Consider the following 18900-nt stretch of genomic DNA (forward strand, 5'->3'; position numbering starts at 1 on the left):
ACCAAGATTCAGCTTGCATTGCTGGAACCAAGTTTGTTCTGCGCTGAAACGCTGTTTTCTGACATTTCAGGCTCTAACTTCAAAAATCATGCAAAACACTTCTAACACCTTCAGATATGTTTCTCTGTGTTGCAAAATAGGTTTTATTCATGCACAGACTGATATTTTAAAGTGGGAGAGAGATTCAGCTTGCATTGCCTGAACCAAGTTTGTTATGTGCTGAAAAGCCGTTTTCTGACATTTCAGGCTCTAACTTAAAAAATCATGCAAAACACTTCTAACACCTTAAGACATGTTTCTCTGTGTTGCAAAATAGGTTTTATTCATGCACAGGCTGCAATTTTAATTTTGGACCGAGTTTCAGCCTGCATTGCCAGAACCAAGTTTGTTATGGGCTGAAACGCTGTTTTCTGACATTTCAGGCTCTAACTTCAAAATTCATGCAAAACACTTCTAACACCTTCAGATATGTTTCTCTGTGTTGCAAAATAGGTTTTATTCATGCACAGACTGATATTTTAAAGTGGGACCAAGATTCAGCTTGCATTGCTGGAACCAAGTTTGTTCTGCGCTGAAACGCTGTTTTCTGACATTTCAGGCTCTAACTTCAAAAATCATGCAAAACACTTCTAACACCTTCAGATATGTTTCTCAGTGTTGCAAAATAGGTTTTATTCATGCACAGACTGATATTTTAAAGTGGGAGAGAGATTCAGCTTGCATTGCCTGAACCAAGTTTGTTATGTGCTGAAAAGCCGTTTTCTGACATTTCAGGCTCTAACTTAAAAAATCATGCAAAACACTTCTAACACCTTAAGACATGTTTCTCTGTGTTGCAAAATAGGTTTTATTCATGCACAGGCTGCAATTTTAATTTTGGACCGAGTTTCAGCCTGCATTGCCAGAACCAAGTTTGTTATGGGCTGAAACGCTGTTTTCTGACATTTCAGGCTCTAACTTCAAAATTCATGCAAAACACTTCTAACACCTTCAGATATGTTTCTCTGTGTTGCAAAATAGGTTTTATTCATGCACAGACTGTTATTTTAAAGTGGGACCAAGATTCAGCTTGCATTGCTGGAACCAAGTTTGTTCTGCGCTGAAACGCTGTTTTCTGACATTTCAGGCTCTAACTTCAAAAATCATGCAAAACACTTCTAACACCTTCAGATATGTGTCTCTGTGTTGCAGAATAGGTTTTATTCATGCACAGACTGCTATTTTAATTTTGGACCGAGTTTCAGCTTGCATTGCCTGGACCAAGTTTGTTATGGGCTGAAAAGCCGTTTTCTGACATTTCAGGCTCTAACTTCAAAAATCATGCAAAACACTTCTAACACCTTCAGATATGTTTCTCTGTGTTGCAAAATAGGTTTTATTCATGCACAGACTTCAATTTTAATTTTGGACCGAGTTTCTGCTTGCATTGCCTGATCCAAGTTTGTTATGTGCTGAAAAGCCGTTTTCTGACATTTCAGGCTCTAACTTCAAAAATCATGCAAAACACTTCTAACACCTTCAGATATGTTTCTCTGTGTTGCAAAATAGGTTTTATTCATGCACAGACTGATATTTTAAAGTGGGACCAAGATTCAGCTTGCATTGCTGGAACCAAGTTTGTTCTGCGCTGAAACGCTGTTTTCTGACATTTCAGGCTCTAACTTCAAAAATCATGCAAAACACTTCTAACACCTTCAGATATGTTTCTCTGTGTTGCAAAATAGGTTTTATTCATGCACAGACTGATATTTTAAAGTGGGAGAGAGATTCAGCTTGCATTGCCTGAACCAAGTTTGTTATGTGCTGAAAAGCCGTTTTCTGACATTTCAGGCTCTAACTTAAAAAATCATGCAAAACACTTCTAACACCTTAAGACATGTTTCTCTGTGTTGCAAAATAGGTTTTATTCATGCACAGGCTGCAATTTTAATTTTGGACCGAGTTTCAGCCTGCATTGCCAGAACCAAGTTTGTTATGGGCTGAAACGCTGTTTTCTGACATTTCAGGCTCTAACTTCAAAATTCATGCAAAACACTTCTAACACCTTCAGATATGTGTCTCTGTGTTGCAGAATAGGTTTTATTCATGCACAGACTGCTATTTTAATTTTGGACCGAGTTTCAGCTTGCATTGCCTGGACCAAGTTTGTTATGGGCTGAAAAGCCGTTTTCTGACATTTCAGGCTCTAACTTCAAAAATCATGCAAAACACTTCTAACACCTTCAGATATGTTTCTGCAAAATAGGTTTTATTCATGCACAGACTGCTATTTTAATTTTGGACCGAGTTTCAGCTTGCATTGCCTGAACCAAGTTTGTTATGGGCTGAAAAGCCGTTTTCTGACATTTCAGGCTCTAACTTCAAAAATCATGCAAAACACTTCTAACACCTTCAGATATGTGTCTCTGTGTTGCAGAATAGGTTTTATTCATGCACAGACTGCTATTTTAATTTTGGACAGAGTTTCAGCTTGCATTGCCTGGACCAAGTTTGTTATGGGCTGAAAAGCCGTTTTCTGACATTTCAGGCTCTAACTTCAAAAATCATGCAAAACACTTCTAACACCTTCAAATATGTTTATCTGTGTTGCAAAATAGGTTTTATTCATGCAAAGACTGCAATTTTAATTTTGGACCGAGTTTCAGCTTGCATTGCCTGAACCAAGTTTGTTATGTGCTGAAACGCCGTTTTCTGACATTTCAGGCTCTAACTTCAAAAATCATGCAAAACACTTCTAACACCTTCAGATATGTTTCTCTGTGTTGCAAAATAGGTTTTATTCATGCACAGACTTCAATTTTAATTTTGGACCGAGTTTCAGCTTGCATTGCCTGAACCAAGTTTGTTATGTGCTGAAAAGCCGTTTTCTGACATTTCAGGCTCTAACTTCAAAAATCATGCAAAACACTTCTAACACCTTCAGATATGTTTCTCTGTGTTGCAAAATAGGTTTTATTCATGCACAGACTTCAATTTTAATTTTGGACCGAGTTTCAGCTTGCATTGCCTGAACCAAGTTTGTTATGTGCTGAAAAGCCGTTTTCTGACATTTCAGGCTCTAACTTCAAAAATCATGCAAAACATTTCTAACACCTTCAGATATGTTTCTCTGTGTTGCAAAATAGGTTTTATTCATGCACAGACTGATATTTTAAAGTGGGACCAAGATTCAGCTTGCATTGCTGGAACCAAGTTTGTTCTGCGCTGAAACGCTGTTTTCTGACATTTCAGGCTCTAACTTCAAAAATCATGCAAAACACTTCTAACACCTTCAGATATGTTTCTCTGTGTTGCAAAATAGGTTTTATTCATGCACAGACTGATATTTTAAAGTGGGACCAAGATTCAGCTTGCATTGCTGGAACCAAGTTTGTTCTGCACTGAAACGCTGTTTTCTGACATTTCAGGCTCTAACTTCAAAAATCATGCAAAACACTTCTAACACCTTCAGATATGTTTCTCTGTGTTGCAAAATAGGTTTTATTCATGCACAGACTTCAATTTTAATTTTGGACCGAGTTTCAGCTTGCATTGCCTGAACCAAGTTTGTTATGTGCTGAAAAGCCGTTTTCTGACATTTCAGGCTCTAACTTCAAAAATCATGCAAAACACTTCTAACACCTTCAGATATGTTTCTCTGTGTTGCAAAATAGGTTTTATTCATGCACATACTGATATTTTAAATTGGGACCAAGATTCATCTTGCATTGCTGGAACCAAGTTTGTTCTGCGCTGAAACGCTGTTTTCTGACATTTCAGGCTCTAACTTCAAAAATCATGCAAAACACTTCTAACACCTTCAGATATGTTTCTCTGTGTTGCAAAATAGGTTTTATTCATGCACAGACTGTTATTTTAAAGTGGGACCAAGATTCAGCTTGCATTGCTGGAACCAAGTTTGTTCTGCGCTGAAACGCTGTTTTCTGACATTTCAGGCTCTAACTTCAAAAACCATGCAAAACACTTCTAACACCTTCAGATATGTTTCTCTGTGTTGCAAAATAGGTTTTATTCATGCACAGACTGCTATTTTAATTTTGGACCGAGTTTCAGCTTGCATTGCCTGAACCAAGTTTGTTATGTGCTGAAAAGCCGTTTTCTGACATTTCAGGCTCTAACTTCAAAAATCATGCAAAACACTTCTAACACCTTCAGATATGTTTCTCTGTGTTGCAAAATAGGTTTTATTCATGCACAGACTTCAATTTTAATTTTGGACCGAGTTTCAGCTTGCATTGCCTGAACCAAGTTTGTTATGTGCTGAAAAGCCGTTTTCTGACATTTCAGGCTCTAACTTCAAAAATCATGCAAAACACTTCTAACACCTTCAGATATGTTTCTCTGTGTTGCAAAATAGGTTTTATTCATGCACAGACTGATATTTTAAAGTGGGACCAAGATTCAGCTTGCATTGCTGGAACCAAGTTTGTTCTGCGCTGAAACGCTGTTTTCTGACATTTCAGGCTCTAACTTCAAAAATCATGCAAAACACTTCTAACACCTTCAGATATGTTTCTCTGTGTTGCAAAATAGGTTTTATTCATGCACAGACTGATATTTTAAAGTGGGAGAGAGATTCAGCTTGCATTGCCTGAACCAAGTTTGTTATGTGCTGAAAAGCCGTTTTCTGACATTTCAGGCTCTAACTTAAAAAATCATGCAAAACACTTCTAACACCTTAAGACATGTTTCTCTGTGTTGCAAAATAGGTTTTATTCATGCACAGGCTGCAATTTTAATTTTGGACCGAGTTTCAGCCTGCATTGCCAGAACCAAGTTTGTTATGGGCTGAAACGCTGTTTTCTGACATTTCAGGCTCTAACTTCAAAATTCATGCAAAACACTTCTAACACCTTCAGATATGTGTCTCTGTGTTGCAGAATAGGTTTTATTCATGCACAGACTGCTATTTTAATTTTGGACCGAGTTTCAGCTTGCATTGCCTGGACCAAGTTTGTTATGGGCTGAAAAGCCGTTTTCTGACATTTCAGGCTCTAACTTCAAAAATCATGCAAAACACTTCTAACACCTTCAGATATGTTTCTGCAAAATAGGTTTTATTCATGCACAGACTTCAATTTTAATTTTGGACCGAGTTTCAGCTTGCATTGCCTGAACCAAGTTTGTTATGTGCTGAAAAGCCGTTTTCTGACATTTCAGGCTCTAACTTCAAAAATCATGCAAAACACTTCTAACACCTTCAGATATGTTTCTCTGTGTTGCAAAATAGGTTTTATTCATGCACAGACTGATATTTTAAAGTGGGACCAAGATTCAGCTTGCATTGCTGGAACCAAGTTTGTTCTGCGCTGAAACGCTGTTTTCTGACATTTCAGGCTCTAACTTCAAAAATCATGCAAAACACTTCTAACACCTTCAGATATGTTTCTCTGTGTTGCAAAATAGGTTTTATTCATGCACAGACTGATATTTTAAAGTGGGACCAAGATTCAGCTTGCATTGCCAGAACCAAGTTTGTTATGGGCTGAAACGCTGTTTTCTGACATTTCAGGCTCTAACTTCAAAATTCATGCAAAACACTTCTAACACCTTCAGATATGTGTCTCTGTGTTGCAGAATAGGTTTTATTCATGCACAGACTGCTATTTTAATTTTGGACCGAGTTTCAGCTTGCATTGCCTGGACCAAGTTTGTTATGGGCTGAAAAGCCGTTTTCTGACATTTCAGGCTCTAACTTCAAAAATCATGCAAAATACTTCTAACACCTTCAGATATGTTTCTCTGTGTTGCAAAATAGGTTTTATTCATGCACAGACTTCAATTTTAATTTTGGACCGAGTTTCAGCTTGCATTGCCTGAACCAAGTTTGTTATGTGCTGAAAAGCCGTTTTCTGACATTTCAGGCTCTAACTTCAAAAATCATGCAAAACACTTCTAACACCTTCAGATATGTTTCTCTGTGTTGCAAAATAGGTTTTATTCATGCACAGACTGATATTTTAAAGTGGGACCAAGATTCAGCTTGCATTGCTGGAACCAAGTTTGTTCTGCGCTGAAAAGCCGTTTTCTGACATTTCAGGCTCTAACTTCAAAAATCATGCAAAACACTTCTAACACCTTCAGATATGTTTCTCTGTGTTGCAAAATAGGTTTTATTCATGCACAGACTGATATTTTAAAGTGGGACCAAGATTCAGCTTGCATTGCTGGAACCAAGTTTGTTCTGCGCTGAAACGCTGTTTTCTGACATTTCAGGCTCTAACTTCAAAAATCATGCAAAACACTTCTAACACCTTCAGATATGTTTCTCTGTGTTGCAAAATAGGTTTTATTCATGCACAGACTGATATTTTAAAGTGGGAGAGAGATTCAGCTTGCATTGCCTGAACCAAGTTTGTTATGTGCTGAAAAGCCGTTTTCTGACATTTCAGGCTCTAACTTAAAAAATCATGCAAAACACTTCTAACACCTTAAGACATGTTTCTCTGTGTTGCAAAATAGGTTTTATTCATGCACAGGCTGCAATTTTAATTTTGGACCGAGTTTCAGCCTGCATTGCCAGAACCAAGTTTGTTATGGGCTGAAACGCTGTTTTCTGACATTTCAGGCTCTAACTTCAAAATTCATGCAAAACACTTCTAACACCTTCAGATATGTTTCTCTGTGTTGCAAAATAGGTTTTATTCATGCACAGACTGATATTTTAAAGTGGGACCAAGATTCAGCTTGCATTGCTGGAACCAAGTTTGTTCTGCGCTGAAACGCTGTTTTCTGACATTTCAGGCTCTAACTTCAAAAATCATGCAAAACACTTCTAACACCTTCAGATATGTTTCTCAGTGTTGCAAAATAGGTTTTATTCATGCACAGACTGATATTTTAAAGTGGGAGAGAGATTCAGCTTGCATTGCCTGAACCAAGTTTGTTATGTGCTGAAAAGCCGTTTTCTGACATTTCAGGCTCTAACTTAAAAAATCATGCAAAACACTTCTAACACCTTAAGACATGTTTCTCTGTGTTGCAAAATAGGTTTTATTCATGCACAGGCTGCAATTTTAATTTTGGACCGAGTTTCAGCCTGCATTGCCAGAACCAAGTTTGTTATGGGCTGAAACGCTGTTTTCTGACATTTCAGGCTCTAACTTCAAAATTCATGCAAAACACTTCTAACACCTTCAGATATGTTTCTCTGTGTTGCAAAATAGGTTTTATTCATGCACAGACTGTTATTTTAAAGTGGGACCAAGATTCAGCTTGCATTGCTGGAACCAAGTTTGTTCTGCGCTGAAACGCTGTTTTCTGACATTTCAGGCTCTAACTTCAAAAATCATGCAAAACACTTCTAACACCTTCAGATATGTGTCTCTGTGTTGCAGAATAGGTTTTATTCATGCACAGACTGCTATTTTAATTTTGGACCGAGTTTCAGCTTGCATTGCCTGGACCAAGTTTGTTATGGGCTGAAAAGCCGTTTTCTGACATTTCAGGCTCTAACTTCAAAAATCATGCAAAACACTTCTAACACCTTCAGATATGTTTCTCTGTGTTGCAAAATAGGTTTTATTCATGCACAGACTTCAATTTTAATTTTGGACCGAGTTTCAGCTTGCATTGCCTGATCCAAGTTTATTATGTGCTGAAAAGCCGTTTTCTGACATTTCAGGCTCTAACTTCAAAAATCATGCAAAACACTTCTAACACCTTCAGATATGTTTCTCTGTGTTGCAAAATAGGTTTTATTCATGCACAGACTGATATTTTAAAGTGGGACCAAGATTCAGCTTGCATTGCTGGAACCAAGTTTGTTCTGCGCTGAAACGCTGTTTTCTGACATTTCAGGCTCTAACTTCAAAAATCATGCAAAACACTTCTAACACCTTCAGATATGTTTCTCTGTGTTGCAAAATAGGTTTTATTCATGCACAGACTGATATTTTAAAGTGGGAGAGAGATTCAGCTTGCATTGCCTGAACCAAGTTTGTTATGTGCTGAAAAGCCGTTTTCTGACATTTCAGGCTCTAACTTAAAAAATCATGCAAAACACTTCTAACACCTTAAGACATGTTTCTCTGTGTTGCAAAATAGGTTTTATTCATGCACAGGCTGCAATTTTAATTTTGGACCGAGTTTCAGCCTGCATTGCCAGAACCAAGTTTGTTATGGGCTGAAACGCTGTTTTCTGACATTTCAGGCTCTAACTTCAAAATTCATGCAAAACACTTCTAACACCTTCAGATATGTGTCTCTGTGTTGCAGAATAGGTTTTATTCATGCACAGACTGCTATTTTAATTTTGGACCGAGTTTCAGCTTGCATTGCCTGGACCAAGTTTGTTATGGGCTGAAAAGCCGTTTTCTGACATTTCAGGCTCTAACTTCAAAAATCATGCAAAACACTTCTAACACCTTCAGATATGTTTCTGCAAAATAGGTTTTATTCATGCACAGACTTCAATTTTAATTTTGGACCGAGTTTCAGCTTGCATTGCCTGAACCAAGTTTGTTATGTGCTGAAAAGCCGTTTTCTGACATTTCAGGCTCTAACTTCAAAAATCATGCAAAACACTTCTAACACCTTCAGATATGTTTCTCTGTGTTGCAAAATAGGTTTTATTCATGCACAGACTGATATTTTAAAGTGGGACCAAGATTCAGCTTGCATTGCTGGAACCAAGTTTGTTCTGCGCTGAAACGCTGTTTTCTGACATTTCAGGCTCTAACTTCAAAAATCATGCAAAACACTTCTAACACCTTCAGATATGTTTCTCTGTGTTGCAAAATAGGTTTTATTCATGCACAGACTGATATTTTAAAGTGGGACCAAGATTCAGCTTGCATTGCCAGAACCAAGTTTGTTATGGGCTGAAACGCTGTTTTCTGACATTTCAGGCTCTAACTTCAAAATTCATGCAAAACACTTCTAACACCTTCAGATATGTGTCTCTGTGTTGCAGAATAGGTTTTATTCATGCACAGACTGATATTTTAAAGTGGGACCAAGATTCAGCTTGCATTGCTGGAACCAAGTTTGTTCTGCGCTGAAACGCTGTTTTCTGACATTTCAGGCTCTAACTTCAAAAATCATGCAAAACACTTCTAACACCTTCAGATATGTTTCTCTGTGTTGCAAAATAGGTTTTATTCATGCACAGACTGATATTTTAAAGTGGGACCAAGATTCAGCTTGCATTGCTGGAACCAAGTTTGTTATGTGCTGAAAAGCCGTTTTCTGACATTTCAGGCTCTAACTTCAAAAATCATGCAAAACACTTCTAACACCTTCAAATATGTTTCTCTGTGTTGCAAAATAGGTTTTATTAATGCACAGACTGCAATTTTAATATTGGACCGAGTTTCAGCCTGCATTGCCAGAAGCAAGTTTGTTCTGCGCTGAAACGCTGTTTTCTGACATTTCAGGCTCTAACTTAAAAAATCATGCAAAACACTTCTAACACCTTCAGATATGTTTCTCTGTGTTGCAAAATAGGTTTTATTCATGCACAGACTGATATTTTAAAGTGGGACCAAGATTCAGCTTGCATTGCTGGAACCAAGTTTGTTCTGCGCTGAAACGCTGTTTTCTGACATTTCAGGCTCTAACTTCAAAAATCATGCAAAACACTTCTAACACCTTCAGATATGTTTCTCTGTGTTGCAAAATAGGTTTTATTCATGCACAGACTGCAATTTTAATTTTGGACCGAGTTTCAGCTTGCATTGCCTGGACCAAGTTTGTTATGGGCTGAAAAGCCGTTTTCTGACATTTCAGGCTCTAACTTCAAAAATCATGCAAAACACTTCTAACACCTTCAGATATGTTTCTCTGTGTTGCAAAATAGGTTTTATTAATGCACAGACTGCAATTTTAATATTGGACCGAGTTTCAGCCTGCATTGCCAGAAGCAAGTTTGTTCGGCGCTGAAACGCTGTTTTCTGACATTTCAGGCTCTAACTTAAAAAATCATGCAAAACACTTCTAACACCTTCAGATATGTTTCTCTGTGTTGCAAAATAGGTTTTATTCATGCACAGACTGATATTTTAAAGTGGGACCAAGATTCAGCTTGCATTGCTGGAACCAAGTTTGTTCTGCGCTGAAACGCTGTTTTCTGACATTTCAGGCTCTAACTTCAAAAATCATGCAAAACACTTCTAACACCTTCAGATATGTTTCTCTGTGTTGCAAAATAGGTTTTATTCATGCACAGACTGCAATTTTAATTTTGGACCGAGTTTCAGCTTGCATTGCCTGGACCAAGTTTGTTATGGGCTGAAAAGCCGTTTTCTGACATTTCAGGCTCTAACTTCAAAAATCATGCAAAACACTTCTAACACCTTCAGATATGTTTCTCTGTGTTGCAAAATAGGTTTTATTCATGCACAGACTTCAATTTTAATTTTGGACCGAGTTTCAGCTTGCATTGCCTGAACCAAGTTTGTTATGTGCTGAAAAGCCGTTTTCTGACATTTCAGGCTCTAACTTCAAAAATCATGCAAAACACTTCTAACACCTTCAGATATGTGTCTCTGTGTTGCAGAATAGGTTTTATTCATGCACAGACTGCTATTTTAATTTTGGACCGAGTTTCAGCTTGCATTGCCTGGACCAAGTTTGTTATGGGCTGAAAAGCCGTTTTCTGACATTTCAGGCTCTAACTTCAAAAATCATGCAAAACACTTCTAACACCTTCAAATATGTTTATCTGTGTTGCAAAATAGGTTTTATTCATGCAAAGACTGCAATTTTAATTTTGGACCGAGTTTCAGCTTGCATTGCCTGAACCAAGTTTGTTATGTGCTGAAACGCCGTTTTCTGACATTTCAGGCTCTAACTTCAAAAATCATGCAAAACACTTCTAACACCTTCAGATATGTTTCTCTGTGTTGCAAAATAGGTTTTATTCATGCACAGACTTCAATTTTAATTTTGGACCGAGTTTCAGCTTGCATTGCCTGAACCAAGTTTGTTATGTGCTGAAAAGCCGTTTTCTGACATTTCAGGCTCTAACTTCAAAAATCATGCAAAACACTTCTAACACCTTCAGATATGTTTCTCTGTGTTGCAAAATAGGTTTTATTCATGCACAGACTTCAATTTTAATTTTGGACCGAGTTTCAGCTTGCATTGCCTGAACCAAGTTTGTTATGTGCTGAAAAGCCGTTTTCTGACATTTCAGGCTCTAACTTCAAAAATCATGCAAAACACTTCTAACACCTTCAGATATGTTTCTCTGTGTTGCAAAATAGGTTTTATTCATGCACAGACTGATATTTTAAAGTGGGACCAAGATTCAGCTTGCATTGCTGGAACCAAGTTTGTTCTGCGCTGAAACGCTGTTTTCTGACATTTCAGGCTCTAACTTCAAAAATCATGCAAAACACTTCTAACACCTTCAGATATGTTTCTCTGTGTTGCAAAATAGGTTTTATTCATGCACAGACTGATATTTTAAAGTGGGACCAAGATTCAGCTTGCATTGCCTGAACCAAGTTTGTTATGTGCTGAAAAGCCGTTTTCTGACATTTCAGGCTCTAACTTAAAAAATCATGCAAAACACTTCTAACACCTTAAGACATGTTTCTCTGTGTTGCAAAATAGGTTTTATTCATGCACAGGCTGCAATTTTAATTTTGGACCGAGTTTCAGCCTGCATTGCCAGAACCAAGTTTGTTATGGGCTGAAACGCTGTTTTCTGACATTTCAGGCTCTAACTTCAAAAATCATGCAAAACACTTCTAACACCTTCAGATATGTTTCTCTGTGTTGCAAAATAGGTTTTATTCATGCACAGACTGATATTTTAAAGTGGGACCAAGATTCAGCTTGCATTGCTGGAACCAAGTTTGTTCTGCGCTGAAACGCTGTTTTCTGACATTTCAGGCTCTAACTTCAAAAATCATGCAAAACACTTCTAACACCTTCAGATATGTTTCTCTGTGTTTCAAAATAGGTTTTATTCATGCACAGACTGATATTTTAAAGTGGGAGAGAGATTCAGCTTGCATTGCCTGAACCAAGTTTGTTATGTGCTGAAAAGCCGTTTTCTGACATTTCAGGCTCTAACTTAAAAAATCATGCAAAACACTTCTAACACCTTAAGACATGTTTCTCTGTGTTGCAAAATAGGTTTTATTCATGCACAGGCTGCAATTTTAATTTTGGACCGAGTTTCAGCCTGCATTGCCAGAACCAAGTTTGTTATGGGCTGAAACGCTGTTTTCTGACATTTCAGGCTCTAACTTCAAAATTCATGCAAAACACTTCTAACACCTTCAGATATGTTTCTCTGTGTTGCAAAATAGGTTTTATTCATGCACAGACTGATATTTTAAAGTGGGACCAAGATTCAGCTTGCATTGCTGGAACCAAGTTTGTTCTGCGCTGAAACGCTGTTTTCTGACATTTCAGGCTCTAACTTCAAAAATCATGCAAAACACTTCTAACACCTTCAGATATGTTTCTCAGTGTTGCAAAATAGGTTTTATTCATGCACAGACTGATATTTTAAAGTGGGAGAGAGATTCAGCTTGCATTGCCTGAACCAAGTTTGTTATGTGCTGAAAAGCCGTTTTCTGACATTTCAGGCTCTAACTTAAAAAATCATGCAAAACACTTCTAACACCTTAAGACATGTTTCTCTGTGTTGCAAAATAGGTTTTATTCATGCACAGGCTGCAATTTTAATTTTGGACCGAGTTTCAGCCTGCATTGCCAGAACCAAGTTTGTTATGGGCTGAAACGCTGTTTTCTGACATTTCAGGCGCTAACTTCAAAATTCATGCAAAACACTTCTAACACCTTCAGATATGTTTCTCTGTGTTGCAAAATAGGTTTTATTCATGCACAGACTGTTATTTTAAAGTGGGACCAAGATTCAGCTTGCATTGCTGGAACCAAGTTTGTTCTGCGCTGAAACGCTGTTTTCTGACATTTCAGGCTCTAACTTCAAAAATCATGCAAAACACTTCTAACACCTTCAGATATGTGTCTCTGTGTTGCAGAATAGGTTTTATTCATGCACAGACTGCTATTTTAATTTTGGACCGAGTTTCAGCTTGCATTGCCTGGACCAAGTTTGTTATGGGCTGAAAAGCCGTTTTCTGACATTTCAGGCTCTAACTTCAAAAATCATGCAAAACACTTCTAACACCTTCAGATATGTTTCTCTGTGTTGCAAAATAGGTTTTATTCATGCACAGACTTCAATTTTAATTTTGGACCGAGTTTCAGCTTGCATTGCCTGAATCAAGTTTGTTATGTGCTGAAAAGCCGTTTTCTGACATTTCAGGCTCTAACTTCAAAAATCATGCAAAACACTTCTAACACCTTCAGATATGTTTCTCTGTGTTGCAAAATAGGTTTTATTCATGCACAGACTTCAATTTTAATTTTGGACCGAGTTTCAGCTTGCATTGCCTGATCCAAGTTTGTTATGTGCTGAAAAGCCGTTTTCTGACATTTCAGGCTCTAACTTCAAAAATCATGCAAAACACTTCTAACACCTTCAGATATGTTTCTCTGTGTTGCAAAATAGGTTTTATTCATGCACAGACTGATATTTTAAAGTGGGACCAAGATTCAGCTTGCATTGCTGGAACCAAGTTTGTTCTGCGCTGAAACGCTGTTTTCTGACATTTCAGGCTCTAACGTCAAAAATCATGCAAAACACTTCTAACACCTTCAGATATGTTTCTCTGTGTTGCAAAATAGGTTTTATTCATGCACAGACTGATATTTTAAAGTGGGAGAGAGATTCAGCTTGCATTGCCTGAACCAAGTTTGTTATGTGCTGAAAAGCCGTTTTCTGACATTTCAGGCTCTAACTTAAAAAATCATGCAAAACACTTCTAACACCTTAAGACATGTTTCTCTGTGTTGCAAAATAGGTTTTATTCATGCACAGGCTGCAATTTTAATTTTGGACCGAGTTTCAGCCTGCATTGCAGTAAGGGCTGGCTCAAACTGCGGCATCGGCATCTCTCAGCGGCACTTCCGGCGGCATCTCGAGATGCCGCTGTTTTTCTCCGGCAGGTGCCGCTACAGCGGCATCTCCAGATGCCAGAGCGGCATCGGCATCTCGCAGCGGCATCTAGCAGCGGCATCGGCATCTCACAGCGGCATCTTGCAGCGGCATCTCACGCCGGCATGTCCAGCAGGCGTACTTTCTTCTTATTAAAAAAAAAAATACATTTCAACAAAATAACATAATATACCACAGGACTGTTATTTCTTAAGTATTTATCATATAATGTGTTTATACTGATGCTGGAGCAGAGCGTGTGTGTGTGTGCGTGCGTGCGTGTGTGTGTGTGTGTGTGTGTGTACCTGGTATTCATCACGTTGTGGGGACCAAATGTCCCCACAAGGATAGGAATACCAGTAAATTTTGACCTTGTGGGGACATTTCTCAGGTCCCCATGAGGAAACAGGCTTATAAATCATGCACAATGAGTTTTTTTGAGGAAGTAAAAGTGTGCACAATCTCCTGTGAGGGCTAGGTTTAGGTGTAGAGTAGGTGTAGGGCCATAGAAAATACGGTTTGTACAGTATGAAAACCATTACGCCTATGGAATGTCCCCATAAAACATGTAAACCCAACGTGTGTGTGTGTGTGTGTGTGTGTGTGTGTGTGTGTGTGTGTGGGCTATATCTCCAGCAATAAGTATGTGTCAATATCACAGTTATGTTTCAGTACAACGAAGTTAGTAGATCACATTCCTTAATAAAATATATGATTTGTATTACATACAATGGCAAGCCGTTTTGAAATTTAATCAAAAATTCGTGCTAGTATCTATTTAATAAGCATTACTATCTAATTAATTAGTACTAGTAGCCTATCTATTTAATAAGTACTAGTATATAATTAATAGTGTATCTAATTAATAAGTACTAGTATCTAATTAATAAGTACTAGTATCTATTTATAAGTACCAGTATCTATTTAATAAGTACTAGTATATATTAAATAGATACTAGTATCTAAAGAATAAGTACTAGTATCTAATTAATAAGTACTAGTAACATGAAAATAGATACTAGTACAGGTAACTCTGTACAAACAAAATGTATGACAAAAACTTACAAATGACAGTCCTGTGTTATATTATGCTTTTTTATGGCAAGTCATTTTAGCCTAAAATATACTATGCGTTACTCGTCCTAATTGCATTTTTACTAGTAACAATTCAATTAGAGAACTCTATAATTAAATTTTTACTAGTACCAATGGCAATAAGAGATCTCTCTAATTAAATTCCTACTTGTAACAATTATAATTAGAGAGCTCTCTAATTCAATTACAGTTTTTTTACAATCGTTTTTGCACTAATAACAGAACCGTAATGTCATTTTTCAAAACTCTAGACACATAATACACTACCAATGATCAAAATGCACATTTTTCAAACCACTTAACACATTTTTCAAATGCTTGGATACAATACACATAAGCCAAAGATAATTTGTTTATTGAACTTAAATCACCTTTTCAAAATGACACAACTTAACATCAAAGTATTAATATTTCAAAATGCAACTCACATTACATCTGAGATGAGTGTGCATTCATTTTATTACAAAGATTAAACTATCAGTTGATACATCTGCTTAAAATGATAAGTAACTGTTGCATTACCCTTGAAGCATAGCTTTTATGGAAAATAGTGCATGTTTCAGGATAGATCATTTGACACCAGTTACCACAGAATATGACCCAGATGGACTACACTACACTCTCAGAAAAAAAGGAACAAAACTATACCTTTTAGGGTACCAGTAGCTGTCACTGGGGTGTTACCAAGGGTACAATAAGGACCCATTGTGTACCTTTAAAGGTACCTTTATATGTTTTGTTGCCCAGGAACAAAATTGTACCTCTGCAGTACCTTTTTTTTTTTTAACTGTGTATCTATGGATGTCATATTTCATTCTTTATCAGATAGTTTCTATGGCCCCATATGTACCTCTTTTATAGAACACATTTTCATATTCAACATTACTGAATGCAAGATGTCATTTTATTGTTATTGCTTTTGGGCTTTTAATGAGTTAATGGCTACCCTGGTGAAAAAAAAGACATCTAAAACCAGCCTAGACTGTTTGGCTGTTTTTGCCAGCCTGGATTTAGCTGGTCATAGCTGGTCAGTGGCCACTTTTCTGTCTGGTCAGGCTGGGAAACCACCAAATAAAACCAGCCTCACCAGGCTGGAAACCAGTTAAACCATCTACTTCCAGCTTAAACCAGGCCTAGGCTGGTTTTAGCAGTTTTTCTTCAGCAGGGTACAGTATACTGTAAACTGTATACTGTACCCTGCTAAAAAAAAAAAAACAGCTAAAACTTTGATTCCAAATTTTTCCTTTAGAAAACCTATGCTGAGATTTATTTTATCAGTAAATTCCACATTACAGTATTTCAATGATACCACTGTGTCTGTACTGTTCCAATTCTACAGTAAAAAAAAAAAAAAAAAAAAAGAAACCTGTATCACATATTTTGTACAACTATATTTAATGTTTGTACTAGCAAAAACACATTGAAACTATGGGTAACTTGTGTATGGGTGATCTAAAGTAATGTTCCTATGATATTTCATTATAAATTAGTTTTTTGAAACAATGCTTCTGCTAATGCAAGGCTTCTTTAAAGATATGAACGCAATATGCAAAGTTTTGAACACTGGACAGCCTGTGTTACAAATAATGACTGTTTTGAGTTTTGTATCTAGAGTTTTGAAAAATTACATTACAGTTCTGTTATTAGTGCAAAAACGATTGTAAAAAACTGTATTACTAACAATTCCAATTACAGAGCTCTCTAATTCAATTCGTACTAGTAACAATTCCAGTTAGGGAGCTCTACAAATTAATTTCTACTATGTCTCCATTGTATTCCATTCATTTTTAATTACAGAGCTATACAATTGAATTCTTACTAGTACGAATTACAATTAGAGAGCTCTACAACTGAATTCTTACTAGTAACAATTACAATTAGAGAGCTCTCTAAATCAATTTTTACTAGTAATAATTCCAATTGCAGAGCTCTCTAATTCAGTTTTTACTAGTTACAATTCCAATTTGAGAGCTCTCTAATTTAATTATTACTTGTAAAAATGCAGTTACACAGCTCTACAATTAAATTTTTACCAGTAAAAAACAAATTAAAGATATGTTTAATTGCAGAGCTCTGTAATTGAATTAAAGAGCTGTCTAATTAAGTTCTTACTAGTGACAATTGAATTAGAGAGCTCTCTAAAAGGAATTCTTACTAGTAAAAACTGAATTAAAGAGCTATGTAATTGGAATTATTACTAGTAAACATTGATTTAAAGAGCTCTCTAATTGTAATTGTTACTAGTAGGAATTCAATTGTAGAGCTCTTTAACTGAAATTCTTTCTAGTAGAAATTATGTTGTTAAGCTCTGTAATTAAAAATAAATGGAAGTCAATGGAGACATATGACTAGTAAAAATACATTTGTAGAGCTCTCTAATTGGAATTGTTACTAGTAAGAATTAAATTAGAGAGAACTGTAATTGGAATTGTTACTATTAAGAACTGAATTAGAGAGCTCTTTAATTGTAATTGTAAATAGTAAAATAGGCCTATCATTTAAAGAGCTCTTTATTTGAAATTGTTACTAGTAGGAATTAAATTATAGAGCTCTCTAATTGAATTGTTACTAGTAAAAATGCAATTACAACGAGTGACGCTAAGTATATTTTAGGCTAAAGTAAGAGCTGCGATATGTTTTGTGCAGCATAACAAACTAATTTCTGTATTAACATTTTATATTCATAAGTAGTAACATTTCAAAGCAGTATTTGAAATAGACAAATACATTAAAAACACTGCATTTTTAATTTATTATCGTTTGTGATCTACTAACTTTGTTGGCACTGAAACGAACTGAAAATGAAAAATTAATACACTTACTGCTGGATCCTATATATACACACACATACACATGCTCTGATCCAGTATAAACACATTATGTGATAAATACTTAAGAAATGACAGTCCTGTAGTATATTATGTTATTTTGTTGAAATGTATTTTTTTTTAATAAGAAGAAAGTGCAACCCAGTCTCACGGCAGTTCGTGATATAGTCACGTAATTTAATCTATTTTTTCGTGGCAGGGGCACGTTTATTTCGCTATTTTCGTAAGTCCAGCACGTTTTTTGAAACTAATGCATTTCAATTGGATGCATATTTCGTGAAACTGCACGATTCTTTCTGCCAGTCGGGCTGCAGCAGAGAAGCTTTTTAATCAACATTTTTTCACGAGATCTTATCATGGATTATATATGTGCAGTGCTGCTGCTAGCCATTTCGGTGCCCTAACCATAATTTCTTTATGATTTTAAACATAAAGAGAGCTTAGTCTTTTATATACCTCCTACTGTCAAAGTCAAACTTGGCGCAAACCAACCGACCACTCCAGAGCAATTAAATACTCTTTGCTGAAAGGTGCCTAATAATATATAATGAAATAATATCGGAATTATAATTATTGACTATGATTATTGATTTTTCATTAGGCTAGTTTTGGTACCCCTCAGCACTGCGCGTGGTGGGAGTGGCGGCGTTGTATATTAATTATTATTTATTATTATTTCGGTCTTTTTCGGTTATTATTCCGAAGCAGGATTGCTTTGCTGTTTATTTATATTTTTAAAACTATAACGCTACATCTATGGGCATTTGTTATCATTGTATCCATTCATTTCTTTATTTTAATAATATTATTTGGGTCTTATTACCGGTGAAATGTTGCAGTAAGCCATCAGCGATAAGCGGGTCATTAACGACACTATAGGCTATCGCATTAAGCAGCCTTTACAATATATTTAGAGTCTAAAGAAAAAAAAAGAAAAAAAAAAATTTGAAAAGCCCAAAGATCTGTAGGCCTATCTTTGCTAAATGAATTTAACAT

Source organism: Garra rufa, chromosome 7 (genome assembly GCF_049309525.1).
Source record: "Garra rufa chromosome 7, GarRuf1.0, whole genome shotgun sequence".
NCBI lineage: Eukaryota > Metazoa > Chordata > Actinopteri > Cypriniformes > Cyprinidae > Garra > Garra rufa.